Raw genomic sequence first — 15,040 nt, 5'->3', positions numbered from 1 at the left:
CGACAGACAGTGAGACCCTGTCTCAAAAAAAAGAAAGAAAGAAGGGAAGGCAGGGAGGAAGAAAGGAAGGAAGGAAGGAAGGAGGGAGGGAGGGAGGAAGGAAGGAAAGAAAGAAGGAAGGAGAGAAAGAAAGCAAAGCAAAGAAGGAAGAAAAAACAGGGGCTTTCTTTCCCTGTGATGGTTTCCTCTGTGAAATGGAGTCTAGGGAGGAGAGGTGAGAAGCAGTGTTTCAATTTTAAAAGTTGCAATTGCAGGTTCATTGCAGAGATGGTCAAATCCCGACCTGATTGGAGTCAGCTGTAACTAGTTGGTAGTCAGCAGTCTAGGGAACATGATATAGGCCTGTGCCATGCTGTGACACGCCATGACAGGCCAGGGCCACGTCACAGCATCTGTTTCAGCCTGCCGGTAGTGGGTTTTTCTGTCTTTTACATGTTCTTGTTGATGAGTTGGCTTTGGTTGAATCTTGAAATGGAATTGAATCTCTAGGCTGTGGCTTATGACAGCTCATAGAAGGCAATTGGCATGGTATTTTGCACCTATGAGTGAAAAATCTTACACTTCATTGATGTTTGTTAAATTATCTACTTCAACATTAATAATAATGCATGGGCCGGGCATGGTGGCTCACACCTGTAATCCCAGCACTTTGGGAGGCCGAGGCAGGTAGATCACTTGAGCTTAGGGGTTTGAGACCAGCCTGGCCAACATGGTGAAACCCTGTCTCTGCTAAAAATCCAAAAATCAGCGAGGCATGGTGGCACGTACCTATAGTCCCCGCTGCTTGGGAGGCCTGAGAATCCCTTGAACCTGGGAGGTGGAGAATGCAGTGAGCCAAGATCGTGCCACTGCACTACAGCCTGGGCGACAGAGACAGACTCTGTCCCAAAAATAAATAAATAAATAAATACATGCATTCCTCATAATCTGGTGGCCACAAAGTCTCCTGGATATGCACTTGCGGCACTTTATTTTCCCAGTGTATACTGGATGACATGCAGTGCTAGTATTGTTGAAATAGTAAATCCTTAGTGACTGTCAACCTAAATAACAGAGAGAGGGTCCCTACAAGAAAAATATTTCTCTGGGAATAGAGCACTGCAATGGGAATATGCATGCCACAGTAAACTATGTGTATATTTGGGGAAATAAAGGAAGACAAAACTTTTCAAGGAAAAAATGAGGATTATCTAATTGCTTTGAAATAATTAGCCTTGGCTCCAAAGATCAATCATGAAAGTGGTGTTAGTCTGAGGTTGGACACGCAGTTGTTCTGAGGTCCTTGCAGAGTATATTTTGTGTTCAGTTGCAATGGCCTTTGCTCAAGGTTGTGGTTTTCACCGTCTTTCATGGTACTTTTGGTTTTCAGGTGTACAACCATTAGAACCCTCTTTTCATGGTCTTCCCAGCTGTATTTGTCAGAGTCTTCTGTTTGTTTTTTAACATTAGTGACTCCATTTTGATTCTGACCATTTTCATGTGATGCACAGAATAAAGAAATGTGTATTGTTCATAATAACATTCCTTCCAGAACCACTTAGCTATGAATCAGTGAGGAGGGATATCTTTTTTAGATAATTGAGATTAAGAAGGTATATTGATTAGCTGTTTTCGTGTAACAAACAAACTGGTTATTACAGCAACCATTTATTTGCTTGTGATTTTGTGGGTTGGCAATTTGGGCAGGAATCAGCTGATAAGCCGATCTCAGAACCACGTGGTGTCTGTCAGCTGGGTTTTCTCACCTCTGTGGGCTTCACTGGGGTGGACTGGGATGTCAGGGAAGGCAGGGACCCTCTTTATGTGTTTTTCGTTTTCCATGAGGCTAACTTGGGCTTGTTCATAGGTAGCAGCATTGTAGGAGGCCTACTCTTGGAATGTGTGCAGTGTCACTTCTGTCACCTTCTATTGATCAAAGCAAGTCTCAAGGCCAGAACAGGGCCAAGGAGTAGGGAAATAGATTCCACCTCTTGAGGGGATTTGTTACACAGAATTATGGCTATTCTTAATCAACCCCAGAAGTTTTCATAAGAGTTTTGATTAGCTACTTTCTAGCTTCATGAATTTACCAATCTATTCCTGGTTTTGTACCCTTAAGAAACTCTCATTTTTTAAATCTGATGAATATATGTGCATAAGAAGTTTTACTTTGTTAAAATTAAGTACATACAAAATTGAGACAAAATTATTTTTAGAAGGAAAATGAACGAGTAGTGCCGCTTTTCATTCTCATCCGTTTCTCTAAGAAACAGAGGAAGCAGCAACTAATATATCTGAAACAGGGAGGAAAAAGAACAATTCCAAGAATTGTGGGAGTGCAGAGAAGTTTCTGGGCAGAACAGTGTGAGCCAAGGGGTGGAAGCGACTAAGATACACTGGAAGAATGGGAGGAAGCCAGTGTGGGGACGCTCAGAGAGTAGACTTACAGGGTGCCCAGCAGAGTTAAAGCTAGACTGATATGCAGGTACCAGAGGGTCAGAAGCTGCAAAGCTGTGATCATGGAGTTGGATTTACCATGAAGGTAACAAAAGTTGACCTTCAGTTGCCTTCACTTGCATGAGCACCATCTTAGGCTTTGTACCTAACATTGAATTCTTAATTTTGTATTCTTTAAAAGAAAACCCCGATCGTACAACTTCAGGATCACAAAATCTGAATCCCCTGTGCATGTTAACATTTTTTATTTTATTTGAGAGCACCAAAGTTTTGTTTTTTAATTTTTCAAAAATCTTTTTATTATGAAATATTTTGAAAATATGCAAAACTACACGTCCCCGCCTTCTCTCCTTGTGCTGTATTTGTTAGCTGGGTGTGGTGGCTCACACCACCTATAATCCCAGCTCTTTGGGAGGCTGAGGCAGGAGGACTACTTGAGGCCAGAAGCAACATAGCAAGACCCTGTCTCTATGAAAAATACAAGAAACAATTAGCTGGGCATGGTGACACATGCCCATAGTCTCAGCCACTCAGGAGGCTGAGGCCAGATGGTTGCTTGAGCCCGGGAGTCTGGATGACATAGTAAGACACTGTCTCAAAAAAAAAAAAAAAAGAAAGGAAAAAAAAAGCCAAAAAACAAAACAAAACAAACAAACAAAAAATCACTTTCTCTCTATAGTTTCCCGCCCTCTGGATTCTGCTGATTATTGCATTCCCAGAAATGTATTTATCATGTCACTCTATCCCCCAAATATCTTGGCAACACTAATAAGACCTAGAGGCTTGATAAAATTCAGATCCAATTCTTGTTTTGTTTTGTTTTTTGGCTACTTCCTATACGTTGTATTCTTCTATTCCGGTGGAATGACTGGCTGCCTCTTTATTTGTATTTATTTATTTGTATTATTTACAGTAGTCATTGATGATCATTACTTAAATCCATTATTTCATAACATTACAAAACAGTGAAATACTAATTACACCATTCTTTCTTCATGTATTAGCTGGCATACTTCTTTAAGGAGAAATTTCTCCTAATCAATTATTTGGCTACCCTGAGGTATAGTTTGAATAGGAACACTGAATAATGATTGATTCATTCTTTTATTTTAGTTTTTAAAATGAGGTTTCCAAGCACCCTCCAAGGTGACAGATTAGTTGTCATTTAGTGTTCTTTGAATTCATGAATTTAAATATATTCAATGTTATAATCTATTGCTATTCTTATTGATGCCCAAATTATCCTCTTTGCCACTGAGAGCACTTCACATTGGCTTTTGCATTCTTTTCATGTAATCTTTATAGCCTTTGGTAACTTCATTGCTTTCCTGTTCCAGACCTACATTTATCCAAGGAGATTTCCTTTTAGTGGAAATTGATATTTAGAAACCACAATTTGGGAACTAGAATCATTCTTTGCAATTGAATTGAATCTTGCTTCCAGGCCTTTTCAGTAGAAAGAGGTAGGAAATACCTTTTTAAAAACCTACCATGTATTTTTAGTAATACAAGAAACAATTAGCTGGGCGCGGTGGTGCATGCCTGTAATCCCAGCTACTCAGGAGGCTGAGGCAGGAGAATCACTTGAACCTGGGAGGCGGAGGTTGCAGTGAGCGGAGATCGCACCATTGCACTCGCGCCTGGGCAACAAGAGTGAAACTCCATCTCAAAAAAAAACAAAAACAAAAACAAAACAAAAAAAAAACACGACTTCAAATGGACATTTCTGATTCAAGTTAAGAAATTCAAGGCTTAATCTCACCTGTCTTATGTTTCTTCATTCTCTCACACTGAATATCTCACTTCCCAAAGATACAAACGTAATTGCTAATTTGCTTGATTTCACAATGTACATGCAATAGTACTAAAAATACAACACAGCCTACACACTGTAATTACTAAAAACAATTTTAAAGTATTGAAAACAGTTTAAGAGCCATTAGGCTTATTTATTCTGTGAACGCCGAAAATTTGAGACAGGTCTCAGTTAATTTAGAAAGTTTATTTTGCCAAGGTTGAGGACACACGCCTGCGACACAGCCTTAGGAGGTCATGATGACGTGTGCCCAAGATAGTCAGAGCACAGCCTGGTTTTATACATTTTAGGGAGACATGAGACATCAATTAACATATGTAAGATGAACATTGGTTCCATCCAGAAAAGCTGGACAACTCGAAGCAGGGAGGGGGCTTCCAGATCATAGATAAAGAGACAAATGGCTGCATTCTTTTGAGTTTCTGATTAGCCTCTCCAAAAGAGGCAATCACATATGCATTTATCTCAGTGAGCAGAGGGGTGACTTTGTTTGTTTGAGATGAAGTTTCGCTCTTGTTGCTCAAGCTGGAGTGCAATGGTGCAATCTCAGCTTACTGCAACCTCCGCCTCCTGGGTTCAAGCAATTCTCCTGCCTCAGCATCCCAAGTAGCTGGGATTACAGGCATGTGCCACCAAGCCTGGCTAATTTTTTGTATTTAGTAGAGACGGGGTTTCACCCTGTTGGTCAGGCTGGTCTCGAACTCCTGACCTCAGGTAATCCATCCACCTTGGCCTCCCAAAGTGCTGGGATTACAGATGTGAGCCACCGCGCCGGGCCCAGAGGGGTGACTTTGAATAGAATGGGAGGCAGGTTTGTCTTAGCAGTTCCCAGCTTGACATTTCCCTTTAGTTTAGTGATTTCAGGGGCCTAAGGTATGTATTTTTTTACAATTCTATTTTGGTTTTAAATTCCAGGGGTTCTTTTTCAAGTGTTTTGTTTTAGAATTATGTTCCAAAGCCAAATATGCATAGTTTCAAATTCAAATATACAAATCAGGTTATTTTCAGAGCAGTCTGCTTTTTACCCCTGTCAGAATACTGAATGCAAAAAGGCAATGGAGAAATTTTTTCTTAAGTATTGAAGAAAAATAACTTTAAACTCAGAATTTTCTATCCAGCCAAACTGCCATTTAAATGGGAGAATATAATAATATTCATACACATGAAATCCTCAGAAAATGTATCTTACAATGACTCACGGTCATTAAAATGTTTATGCTTTATATCCTGTGATCATAAGTTTCTGGGGGTTAGAAAAATTTTCTTCTGAATCAAGTTATCATTAAAATTAGTATTTATGCAACAATTTTTAAGCATAAATTCTTAAAATTTTGATAAACGATTAAACATCTATTATAAAATTCCACTGGAACTGTATCTCTATGTAACATAAATGGAGATTTTTTAAAAAATTAATTTATATCCACCTGTGCTGTAAGAGTTAATTTCAGCAGGCCTGGATTAGCCTGATACATTTTATTAAAATAAATAAAGGCACCTCCCTGGCATGAGATATGAACCATAATGATTAACAGTGTTTCTTTATGACTTTGGGTCTGAGGAGTTGCGTGGCAGTTTATATCAGTTTTGTTGTTGATAACATTGAAATTGGTGATGTGCACCTCAGTATAAACTCTTACAGGGCTCTGTCCTTCTTTCTGCTTGTGTAGCAAGAAAATTCTGATGTAGCCAGAAAGATTAGATTCCTCTTTTGACCCTTTAGTTCCAATGGATTCTGTACATATATTAGTGGTTCTGATTCAAGAATGTCCTGGTACTACCCTTAAAGAAAGGAAGAAAACTTGGAGCCCAGACCAGCTCCTCCAGACCCTTTGCTGGAGACAGCCTTTGACTATTATGAATAGTCTCACTTCTAGGCTGTTTCTCTATTGTTTTCTTTTCCTATAGTCACCTGTAGATTTGTAAGCCTTGCGATTTTGGATCCTGTGAGCCTTGCTTAGTGTTTGAATCCCATCTAGCTGTGGAACCCAAAGCCTTTTACAAACGTGAAGGCGGCCTGGGATGGAAAGGAAACACTTCTTTTACTTCTTTAAATATATATATATATATATATATATATATATATATATATATACACTTTAAGTTCTGGGATACATGTGCAGAACGTGCAGGTTTGTTACATAGGTATACACATGCCATGGTGGTTTGCTGCACCCATCAACCCGTCATCTACATTAGGTATTTCTCCCAATGCTATCCCTCCCCTAGCTCCCCAGCCCCCAGCAGGCCCTGGTGTGTGATATTCCCCTCCCTGTGTCCATGTGTTCTCATTGTTCAACTTCTTTTACTTCTATTGGATGCAAGAGCACACTGTATATTACTTTCTAACCCTGGTAACGAGCTGTTTGGGGTGATAGAATTCATTTAGGGAGACCTGGGGATGTGACTGTGGAGAGAATGCAAATTAAACTCTGATTAATATCAGAATATATGATAAAATCCATGGAACAGTGGTATTTCTGTTATCTGAAAATGTAACTGGTATGGATATAATCTCTGAAAGGAAATTCCTCCCCCTACTGGGTAAGATTTAAAAAATAACTTGTAGATTTGTTTTTGTTTGGTATTAATTGGACATGGAAACTGGGAGCCTTGAGAGTTGCCTAAGCCAACTCAAATAGTAAATTTGAAACAATATCAACAATCAACAAGAAATGACAGCCCTAACTAGGGAAATATTAGACGCACATGTGTTAGCGTACACAAACACCATGTACAATAGCCTGGCATGGTCAGTAAGGAAGGCTGACAGTTCATGGCATGGCAGTTCACTTCACAATAGAATAGAGGAAAAGCAAAACTGTGTCCCCAACAGGTCCAGACTCTTCTACTGATACAACAAAGTAAAGACAACTGGCAATTGATCTGTAATTAATATGGCTAATTCATCTCTCTTCATATCAGTCATGAAGGTGAGCCAACAATTTTCTCTGATGTAGAATGATCGCCCTCATGCATTTACTGTACTACCTCAAAAATATTTCAACTCTCCCATGTATTTTCTTTCTTTCTTTCTTTCTTTTTTTTTTTTGAGACAGAGTCTCGCTCTGTCACCCAAGCTGGAGTGCAGTGGCACGATCTCGACTCACTGCAACCCCTGCCTCCTGGGTTCAAGCGATTCTCCTATCTCAGCCTCCCTAGTGGCTGGGACTACAGGCACACACCACCACGCCTGGCTAAGTTTTTGTATTTTTAGTAGAGATGGGGTTTCACTATATTGGTCATGCTGGTCTCGAACTCCTGACCTCAGGTGATCAACCCACATCAGCCTCCCAAAGTGCTGAGATTACAGGTGTGAGCCACCATGCCCAGCCTCTCCCATGTATTTTCACTAACTGTTAAGGTGGGTTCCACATCTAATACAACTGGACAATGTACTAATAATAGATTATATTGATGATATGATTATTTCTGAAACTGAAGATCAAGCTAAGAATAAAGTAATTAAGCTTATAAAGCATATCTCTAATTGGAGATGATTGCTAAAATTGAGGGGCCACACACACTGTGGAAGTTTTGGTGAGGTAATATGTGCTGGAATGACCCATAACATACCACAGACCACCAAAAACAAATTACTCCTAACCCTCAGACTAACTAAGAGGCTCAATGCCCAGTGGGTCTATTTGGCTTTTGGAGAAATCATATCCCTGAGTTATGAATACTGCTAGTCCCAATACATAAAATCACTGCGGAAAAGGATGCATTTGATTGGGAACCCAAACAACAGCCTTCTTATGACTGCAAGAGGCAGTGGTTCCACTGGGAACACACAATCATCATGCTAAAATGATATGAGTATTGGCTCCCCATATTCAAGCTGTGTGAACTCTCCAGCAGAAGTCCATGACTGCTGCTCACCAACTTTGGATTGGGGGACTAGAGCATTACCAAATGCTGCTCTCTGCTGTACTCCTTCTGGAAAACAGTTACTTGTTTGTTACTGGGTATTGAGATAACCCAAATAACTGAAGAACATAAAGACTGGAAATACCCATCATTCCATGGGTGATGTCAGAAAAGCACTTTGGCCAGCCAGGTGCGGTGGCTCACGCCTGTAATCCCAGCACTTTGGGAGGCTGAGGCAGGCGGATCACAAGATCAGGAGTTTGAGACCAGCCTGACCAACATAGTGAAACCCCGTTTCTACTAAAAATACAAAAAATTAGCCAGGCGTGGTGGTGGACGCCTGTAATCCCAGCTACACGGGAGGCTGAGGCAGGAGAATCGCTTGAAGCTGGGAGGTGGAAAGGTTGCAGTGAGCCGAGATCACGCCATTGCACTCCAGCCGAGGCAACAGTGTGAGACTCCAACTTGGGGGAAAAAAAGAAGAAAAGAAAAGAAAAGCACTCCAACAGGAGTACAAGGATCAAAGAAGTTCCATCATAAAATGGAAATGTTGCATACAGGAACATGCTATCAGGCAAACCACAGGAGGGGTACATTTTATTCACCAGCAAGTAGCCTCTTTTCCCTTAGGACCTACAATTAAAAAAAAAGAACACTAACAACAACAAAAAAGCATTCTACATCAGTGTTTCCCACCTAGTTATATTTCATCAAATTAAAGCAAACATTTCACTACCCACACAGCACAACAAGGGCCCAAGAAGCATTACATTCAATGAATTTATTATATTTCTTATCACTATCAAGTTAATAGGTTTATAGAAAGTTCGAATGAACAACTAAAGCATCTGCTTTCAAAAGGATTGAAAAGCTGGTCTACTATCTTCAGAGATATGTTTTGCAAGTTGACATGAGAATATTTAAAGGTGAGTTTCCATTAGATAAATTGCTACACTTTTGTAGCGGATTAGGAAATATGAGACAATACAGAAACTTGAAGCCAACTCTTCCTTTCTTCACCACAATTTCCTTGTTGAATGGCAAACCTGCTAGTCCCTGAACCAGAGCTATTCATACAACAAAGGGTCCCATAGGCTGGTAATATTCCAAAACAAGATACTATACCTATAAAATAGAACCTAATTGCAAGAAATCCCTAGGGATTGATACAATTATTCTTGGGTCAATTACCAAAAAGGATTATTCTTTTTCTACACCTCACTAAAGTGGGGCTATTGCAATTATTTTGTTGCCTAATGGACAAGATGGTCCTCTGTTTCTGTACTTATTTAGTCTGACCCTCAATGATTGCAAATGACCGTAAAGGGAAGCCCTGGCATGTCCCATACTGCTACCAACAATAGGAATTGTCCAGTGGCTGAAAAGAGGGACCTCATTTGTAGGAAAAGGTTTAGATGAAAATTAATGATAAATGAAAGAAAGGTAAGATTGTTGTTGGGAGAAAAAAGTCAACAAATGATTGTGATATCTACCTGCAATTCAGTGCCTTGCAGAGGCTGGAGCAAGAGAATAATATTATCTCATAAGTTTTGATCCAGATTTCCCTTGGGAGGGAGAACTCTGTCTGCTGAGAACTCCTCTTCTTTTAAAAAACCAAGACGTGAGCTGCATCAAGGTCAAACTTATGAGCTTTAGGACTTAAGTTAGAAAGCAGCAGAATATTTCCCCTGTCAAATCCAGAGAACACTGATCAATAATCTTTTGAATGAACACTGCATGACCACTAATTGTGATTAGTGAAGGTTTAAGAAAGGTATTGGGATATAAATTATCCATTGAATGCTGCGTCTGTTATAAAATTATGTCTTTAGAAAAGCCGTTGTGAGTAGAAAAAGAAAATCCATGAAGAGGTGAAGGCACAATTAAAATACTTGGATCACTGATAGAGAAAGTAATGATATACAACTTGGTGATCCTGCATTCCTGAGAATGAAAAGCCAGCAATTAGACATGTATGGTTCTGAGACCAGCCTGACCAACATAGTGAAACCCCGTCTGTACTAAAAATACAAAGTTAGCCAAGCGTGGTGCTGGGTGCCTGTAATCCCAGCTACACGGGAGGCTGAGGCGGGAGAATCGCTTGAAGCTGGGAGGCGGAAAGTTGCAGTGAGCCGAGATCACTCCATTGCACTCCAGCCGAGGCAACAGTGCGAGACTCCAACTTGGGGGAAGAAAAGAAAAGAAAAGAAAAGAAAAACACTCCAATAGGAGTGCAAGGCTCAAAGAAGCTCCATTTTAAGTCTGTCTGCTGAGAAGCATTACAATATACACAAACCAAAATTTACCTAGGGATCACTACTACTTATACGTCCTTACCCTGAAGAATTCAACATTTTTGGATCTCCACTTTATTTCCAAATTACACTAAAGCAATGAGTACTCAATGGCAACAATGTGTCTGGTGGCTCAAACAGCATCAGCCCACCCGAAGTAAGAGAGCTTTAGGAAGATTGGAAACTGGGCTAGAAATCGTTGACCAGGCAGAATTCATTTTTAGTAAGGAAAGACATGTTGAAGAAAAAGACCTAACATAAATAGAAAAACTAGAAGCATCCTATTTCAGGATGAGGGACAAAGATGACAAGTTACCTGGCATGACAGTACAGGACTGACAATTATAACAGCTACTAAGATGACATGCCCAAACCTGGAAATGGGAATGAGCCTGCATGCCAGCACAGCTGGGTTATTAGATGTCTTAATTCAAATGGAGTCTGAGATATCCCCAACACAATGACGAGGGCATCTCACAGCAGAATTTCAAGTTACATACTCACGGAAGACTTATAAGCCACCCAGTCAATGAAAATGTTTAATTAGGGAAAGCAACCTACCAACATGTTCTTCCACGGCTTAAGCACCATGACTCAGTGCCGACCATTCTTTTTATAGTGTGACTCATGGTGATTGGACAAATTTGGAAAAGTATTAGAGCGTTTCCCATGGGGAATAGATGGGCCCTGTTGTAGAGCCTCTTTCCTTGGGAAGCAATATTTGTTGAAGCCATATACTCAGAGGAAAGAAGTTTGACTGTGTACTCCAAACATTTTGAATCCTGTGCACTCCAGACATAACAGAGATATAGCCTCAAGTTTATACTCTCATGAGAAATAACACAGGGTGTGGTAGGCAAAATAATGCCCCCCACAAAGATGTTCATGCCCTAATCCCTGGCACCTGTGAATATATTAGGTTACATGGCAAAGGAGAATTAAGGTTGCAGATGGAATTAAGCCTGCCAATCTGCTGACTTTGAGACGAGGGGATTATCCTGGATTATTCTGGTGGGCCCGATGTAATCACATGGGTCCTTATAAAGTGGAGGAGAGAGGCAGAGTTTGACATTGCTGTCAAACTAAGAGTAATTGTTTTGTCGTAAAAAGGCTGACCATGGGTCTCGGGTGGATTGTGCTGTGAGGGTTCATTCTGGCAGGCCTTGAAATCACCTGAACTGTCTAACTGAAATCAGAAATGTAACTCCCAGATGAGATGCATGACTTGCACCTGGCATGGACACGACACATCCCCCCACCCCCCGCCCCGACACACACAGAGAAGTCTGGCACTGGGGCTGATTATATGGCAAGAATATGTCTGTATGACCAGCAGGGTATAAAAGGCACCAGCTCAGACTCCGTGAGCATCTGAGAATAGATGCACCGAACCTATTCTTGCTCTCCCATCCCTTAGAAAGTCCTGGGTAGGACCACGGTCATGCCTCCTTCTGTAACAGGAAGAAACCTTCATTTGAGTATAGAACAGCAGAGGACGGAGGGAGGTGGTGGAATTGACAGTAGGACAACTAGGTGGCACTTGTCTATTTTCACGATGCGTCTGACGTCTTGAAATATGCAAAGTGATCCTCAGCTGAACTTGAAGGGAAGGTGTTGAAGATTTAAAATTGTTTCAGAGGAGGGCAGGCAGTAAAGAAGAGACAGCAGAATTGTCCACTTAGATTTTTCCCCACAAATCTCTCTCTCTCTCTCTCTCTCTCTATCAATCAATCAATCAATCAATCATCTATCTGTCTATCTATCTAATCTATCTATCTATCACTCTCCACCCTCTTTTCCTGGTGGCTACTTTTGGCCACGTTGCTTTTTGCTTTCTTCTTGGCGCTTTTCCCCATAATCAGTCCACACTCCCCCTAGTGGTCTGCTGATGAATTTCTACTAACTGGGTTATGTAAAGAAACCTGCTGTATTCAGATCACAGCTGGAGTCCCTCTCTGTTTTAAGACGGAAACTGGAAGGATATTGTTTTATTATTTACAAAGGGGATGGGGGTGGCACTACCCACCATCTCATTTATCCCTATCTTCCATAGTGATCTCTAAAAGAAGACTCCTGGGGCTTAAATTCCCAGTTCTAGGGTCTCTTGGGGGTCACTACCAACATCATCCTTGTCAAACTAGGGCTGGAAAGAACCACGGTTGGGTCTACTGCTACAGAACTTCTATTAAAAATAATTGGTGTAGTCTTCCCTGCTGTCACCTCTTTCTTCTCCTTCTGACCAAAGAAGCTACTTTTGCCAAGCTGACTTACTGGGCAGGAGAGGGTGGTAAAGCTCTGGAGAGTCACCCATCCTGGTCTTGAAGGAGGGTCATCACCATCTCACACAGAGTGAGGCAGCATTGGACATGACCTGGGAATCCCAGGGAGGCAGCATGTGCCAGGACTTAGGTCCTAATGCCAGCTTTTCTGCTATCAGTGTGACCTATTCATTAGCCACTTTGAGCCTCCGTTTCTTCATGTGTAAAAATGATACTGAGGTGGTTCTCAGTAGAGAAAAGGGGTGGCATACTAGAATAATGTGAAATGCTTTTTCCGCCTACATATTATTTCTTTTCTCTTTGGCAAAAAAAAACCTTCGAAGTATTTCTGAAACACCCAATACTAGATGATTGCAAGTGCCCTAACAGTTCTAACACATTGTTTAAAGATGTGTTAGATCTTTGCGTTAGATCCATCCACCCTAGATCCATTGCTTGCAATAGAAGCAAGTTCTTGCCACTGTGGTGAAGCTCAGAAAATGTGTGTATCTAAAGGTTTGTTACAAGGCTGGGTATGGTGGCTCACTCCTGTAACGCCAGCACTTCTGGGAGGCTGAGGCAGGCGGATCACTTGAGGTCAGGAGTTCGAGACCAGCCTGGCCAACATGGTGAAACCCCGTCTCGACTAAAAATACAAAAATTAGCCGGGTGTCGTGGCGGGTGCCTGTAATCCCAGCTACTCAGGAAGCTGAGGCAGGGAAAATTGCTTGAACTGGGGAGGCAGAGGTTGCAGTGAGCAAAGATCTCGCCACTGCCCTCCAGCCTGGGCAACAGAGCGATACTCCATGTCAAAACAAAAAAACAAAACAACAGCTACAAAAAACAAAATAAAGGTTTGTTACAGAGCAAACCTAGAAGATTGAAGGAGTCAATCTAATCCCTTTCCTGGCCTGGAACTGCCTTGACAATTTCAGGTGTGATCGGGAAACCCCATCCAAAATCAAGCCTGGGGCCGCGGCACATTGTGTACATGTCAGACTTTAACCAGCAGAGGGTAGCACATACCTATGTCCTGGGCTTTCCAGGAAAGTCACAAAACTTGCCCTGAGAAAATGCTTTCTGGAGAAAGGCAACAAGGTTTAACCATGTCTACATGGGCATAAAAAATTAAAGTCCATTTAGAACACAATCTGGAACTCAAGCCCAGGTCCAGAGGTGGACCAAGGCAATTTCCCAATGAAGGAAAACTTTGTCTTTGAATCCTCATCATTTCCCATTCCATGTCCCTCTTTGGCTTCTCAAAGTATGTTTAGAGGACTGGCAGCATTGGCATCACCTAGGAGCTTGACAGAAAAGCAGAATTTCGGATCCCACCCCAGACCCTCTGAGTCAGACTCTACATTTTCACAAGATTCCCATGCTGTTCATGTTGATGTTTGAGAAGCCGCGATGTCAGCACTCCTTCCCTACCTACACATGCTGCCTAGAAACTTACCCTGTTCCCTGTGCCAACTTCACTCCCCACAGGGGAAGATTCCTGCTGATTTCAGCCTTCACAAGAGGGAAGCACTTCGCGTGGCCTTAGGTGGGCAGACCTGAGATTTCTTCTTCAGGTGATTAGGGACCTCATAGTGTGTGTTTTTTTTTAACCACCTGGCTATATTTGTCTTCACATGACAGCTGAGCAAGGGAACATTGGGGTGATACGCCGCAAAAAGATTGTTGGGGCTCAGAAAACTGTATCTCAAGTTTAGCACTTTGAAAAAAAGGAAATTGGAAGGCCCTGAAAGCAGGCTCAGAAGCAAGGTCTTCTCCTACCCTCCTGTCTCTTGCCCCTCATTCTCCCCTGAAGTGAATCATAGAAACCAGAATTTCCTCTCCCCAAGGTGAGTCATAAAACCTAAAAATATTACTCTAACCTTTCTCCCACCTTTCTGTGTAGGAGCTTACCTGCCTTATCTGATAGTAGGCCATAAGACTCTCAATCCATAGGGGTCCTGCCATATGGCCAGGAGGAAGGAATGCTCAACAGAGTGGCCAAGAAGAATCTGAACAGACTGGCTTTGCTGGGCTTCCCACCCGCTCTTAGTATATTGCCATTAGAGCCCATCCTTTTGTGCAATCACATTTCTACACAGCTGTTCATTCTTCATCAAACCTAAGCATAAAAACAGTTTTCCCTAGGTTTTGGAGGTTTTATTTCTGAAGGCTCCTGTTTCACATACAACTTTGATTAAATAGAAGAGTGACATTAGCAAGATGGCTGACTAGAGATGCCTGACCCTTATCTTCCCTACAAGAAAGGACCAAGGCAATAAATATACAGCTGAAATTTGACTGGAGTGCCAAAAGGAGAGCGATGGAGTGAAGCAGGGGAGTGGAGATGCTTCTGAGGTGGTTGGAGG

The sequence above is a fragment of the Pan paniscus genome, chromosome 6 (assembly GCF_029289425.2).
Source record: "Pan paniscus chromosome 6, NHGRI_mPanPan1-v2.0_pri, whole genome shotgun sequence".
Taxonomy (NCBI): Eukaryota; Metazoa; Chordata; class Mammalia; order Primates; family Hominidae; genus Pan; species Pan paniscus.
This window is presented reverse-complemented; position numbering follows the sequence as displayed.